The 4,345-nt window shown below is 40.2% G+C and overlaps 1 protein-coding gene across 2 annotated transcripts in view; it reads left to right on the top strand.

Moving 5' to 3' along the window:
• Nucleotides 1-4,345, top strand: part of plxna4 (plexin A4) — a 238,369-nt gene that overhangs the window by 35,859 nt on the left and 198,165 nt on the right. The window lies entirely within an intron of this gene.

The following is a 4,345-nucleotide window of genomic DNA, read 5'->3' as shown; positions in this document are numbered from 1 at the left end:
ACACACACACACACACACACACACACACACACACACACACACACACACACACAATATAATATAGCAAAGTTTCATCAGATTGCGTTATGCACTTATTACATGCACCTTTACTTTATGGTGGTGGTGGTGTGTGTATGTCATGGTCACAAGTGCAATGGTCAGTAACTGGATAGACTGTGTCTCAGCACAGTGTGAAACACACTCACTCTTAGTCACACAAACAGTGTAGGCTCATCTGAGCTAACAGACTCGATTTCTGTGTATATAGATATACTTTACCTGGTGGTTTTGGTTCTGGTAGAAAATTATATTTTTCTTTTGGACATTAGCTTGCCCCTTGCCAATGCCTCTCCCTTTTTGAATCTGGACTTAGGAATGGGAATAGTGCACATTAGGCTACTCTAGTCATAAAGATGTTTTTTCTTTAACAGGATGAGAGTAATATTGAATGATGGCTATTTTGCCTAAGATACAAGTACCATCATCTTCCTGAACTACTGTGAGTTACAGTTAATGCTTCTACTGCAAAACATACACAGAGATCTGAACAAGTCTGTTTTTAAATGAGATAAATGGTTACTAATGACCCAGTCAAAACAAAAAAAATCGTTAAAAACTTAAAACTAAGTTTTAGATTGTTTCCAATTGTGAACTGCAAGTTTTCATAAGGAATTGAAATTGAAGTGTAAGCTGTGAGTGTTCTGTGTTTTACTCTAAAACTCCTGTTGCTGCAGGATCTATACAGGAAAAAATGTTTCATTATAGAAAAATCAAATGTTGACATTTTATCTTGCAAAAAACAAAACAAAAAACCCAAACGTTGCAAACCCACTTAGTCATGACATAATTCCCTAATGCCACCAATCATCCTGGCAGGTTAGTCATTTAGCACAGTAGGGCAAAAGGAAAATACCAGATATCCAAGTGGCTAATTATGCAAAGAGCAACTCCTATGATACTTTATTTTCATTGGCTGTTTTGTGAGAGAATGGTCGCCATGTTATAATCAGGAGGTTTACAGTAAAATAAGCTAATCATAGTCAACAAATGTTCAGGGATAAAAATAGATTGATCGGTGAAGTAATTAAAAGTGCCAGAAGCAGGATAATAACCGCAATGAAAAAGAAAAGCTACATTTGCAAGAAATTGTTTCTTTGGAGCCTTTAGTGGTTGAGTAGTGACAAGTGACATGAAGTAAACGTCTCTGTGGTTTAACGTGTGCCATTAACTTTGGGAACTTGCAGCCGATGGAATGGGCCCTCACAACAGCGCAAGCCCAGATTAGGCCATACATCAGAGAGCGTTGGAGAGCGGATCTCTTTCAGTCCCCCACTAATCGCATTGAGCAACTCTCTCGCTTCCGCGTGCGCTCACTGCCCCCTCTCTCTTTCTCCACTCTGTATCTACTGATTCCTCTGCACAATCCAGAAGAGAGCTCTCTTTGTACTGGTGCTGGCAGGCGGACAGAAGCAGAGAGATGGATATGGCTGAGAGTGACCTGATTCTGCCTCAGTGCCTGGCCTCTGTCCAAATACAGAGACTCTGCTCTCTTGTCCCTCTGTCTTTAGGGAGGAACTCTCTATCTTTCTCCTCTGTTGCTACGCTGTGGGATGCTGGCTGACTTACCTGCCAGGCTTGAGCAAGAAATTAGTTTGTTTACTTTAGAGGCTTTTGAGTAGCTACAGTAGCCTGCTATTATTCAAACAGGTACCACATTTTCAGACATATTCAACTATATTTACCTGTGCATCTATTTGATTTAAATCCAAGACCTCCTATTCCTGTGGACTGAGATGTTTGGAGGGACTGAAACTTCTTCAATGTTTTGGGTCACTCATTTGTTAACAGAAAAGAAGAGATTTTGGGATAAAGAGTGAGCTCATACTGAGTGAACCGAAGGTGATCGCTTGTCTTTGATGAAACACATTATAAAAGAAGGTCCATTGAGAACTAATAAATATGCGAGGGGAAGAAATTAGATGTGCTGACAAAAAGAGGAGGAATAAAACATGTTAGAAGCAGTGATGGCACTGGCAGACAGTCTCATGAGCTATATATTGTTATTTATTTGCCAGTAAGAATTGCCACTTTTGGTGGTTGTGTAATAAAAATGCATCTTCTTCCTGAAAGCACTGACAGACAAAATGTATTTCATTAGATTGCAAAGTGGAGGATGGAGATAGTGGTGATTGGCAACCAGGAAAAATTGTGCGTTAGAGGGAAGAAATGATAAAACAGATGCTCATTTTTTTTTTTTTTTACACGTAAACACATCCTCTTCTTCCACATGCATCACCCACAGATGCACAGATGTGAATGATGTTTTTGCACTGATGAAACATGATTAATCTTTGCAGGAGTGGCTGCACTTTAGTCATTGTCCAAGGAAGTTTCTAATCACTGAAGCCTGAAATTCTACAAAGCACAGTCCATATTGCTTCTAATAGACTCTGTTAACCTTTGAACCCAAGCATGATGCAGCATTTAGAGGGTGTTTTCTTCCTGTCACATAGATGAGGAGTAATAGTAGTACAAATTGATGCAAGGAAGCTGCATTACACATTACTGAAGAAAAATAGGAGGGGTTTGAAGGGTGGCAGTTGACCCTTTAAGGAATGACCCTGGTTTTCATTGGAGCACCATTAGTCTAGCATAGTGCTACCAACATGACTTAGAGGACAGGGAGTGCATTCTTGGCAGCCTCTCATTCTGAAAAGGTCATGTCAGGAAAGGCGAGAAAAGAGATAAAAAAAAAGAGAGAAAGTCTTCTACTTGTATGTTTTCACTGTGCTCCGATATTCATCTTTGTTTAGATTCTTTGGCATCTCTGTCTTATTGGTATCTATCATTTATCCCCTTTTCTTTCTGTCACTCTTCCTGTCCCTTTTTATCCTTATCTCAACCCTTTAACCATATGGCATGATCTTGACCTAAATTCAGGTCATCTCTATCGATCGTTCCTACCGCTCTATACAATCCCACTTTATAGCCCGAGGCTTGTGGCCTAGAGCAACCATGTTCCATTTGTCTAATGAAAGCAGATCCCACACTTCCACTCTGGCTTGGTGTGAGGCTTCTGATGATGATGGTGGCCTTTAGTGACAGCTTGTTTGGAGACACCCAGTAGTTGCAGGATTTCTCGAAAGCCCACAGGGTGCACTTCCAGTAAGAAAAATGGAAAAATGGGTCAAAGGATGACTCTGCCCATCAAAGGGACCTTCACCTGACAGTTCACACTTCTAGATTTGAAAATTCAGTTGGATTTCCGTTGCATGCCAGGATAATCCTTTTGCTATTTTACTATGAAAACTTTTTGATTTTAAATGAATAATTTCGGGTAACGTTAACTTTATGCTGTCAACCTCATTTTGCCAATTATTAATGCTGGACTAATAGTGTATATTTATATTGCATTTAACAAGCTTCCTTTTGACATTCAAAGAACCGTCCAGCAAAATGTAGCTGAATCTGGTGCTTCACCTTTGGATTTATTACCAAATAACTTTTCCAGCGGTACAATTACCAGTGCACAGCTAGTGTGGATTGACTATAAGGCGCATTGCTCTACTTTTTTGTCGACTCTGGTGAGGACACTGGTGTCAAAGAAGTGAATCTATTTGCACAATTAATGGCTGACCTTTCAGGATACAGTCAATACAGTAAAGTGTGGATATCATGAACAATGAAATTTACTGATGGTTTTGATAATTTCTTTTCTTTTTAAGGAAAGCGGTACCACGTGCATTTGCATTTCACCCTGCAGCAAACCACGACATTACGAAGCGATTAATCAAGCAGCGGCTGCTTCAGTCCTAAACTGGAAAAAAGGCGTTTCAACCCATGCACTCCGAATAATGACCAATCCACCACGCCATTGTTCTCTTATCAAAACCTATAAGTCATTCTGCCCACTGTGACTGCAGAAAATATACCAGCTGACAGGATTAAACACATGCAAACATAAAGTGTAGAGAGGCATAGGACATGAAGCACAACTATCTACATGTAATTACAAAATCACAGCGGCATGTCTACACTGAAAGCGTAACAGAAGAACCTCGTCTAGAGTTGTAGTTCTCCCTGCTCTAAATCAGTTTCTATATATATTTAAATGCATTGCAGTGTTTTGCCTCACAGCCCTGTGATAATGCTGCACTGCTTTTCCTTTTTTTCTTTTTTTAAAACTCAGTTCACGTTGAATCACTTCACATTGGATATCTTGCCGCACAGGCATTTCTACAGTTGCTGTTGCATTGGGTGGACGGTAGGGAATTGTGCCTGACAGAGCAGCCTCTGGCATTATTACAGAACTTGAGGCTGACTGCAGTCTCTTCTCTCCCCCCCC

This window comes from Pundamilia nyererei, unplaced genomic scaffold (genome assembly GCF_000239375.1).
Source record: "Pundamilia nyererei isolate P.nyererei 1_Seehausen unplaced genomic scaffold, PunNye1.0 scaffold00052, whole genome shotgun sequence".
NCBI lineage: Eukaryota > Metazoa > Chordata > Actinopteri > Cichliformes > Cichlidae > Pundamilia > Pundamilia nyererei.
Note: the sequence above shows the minus strand (reverse complement) of the source record. Positions and strands in the feature narration are given on the sequence as shown.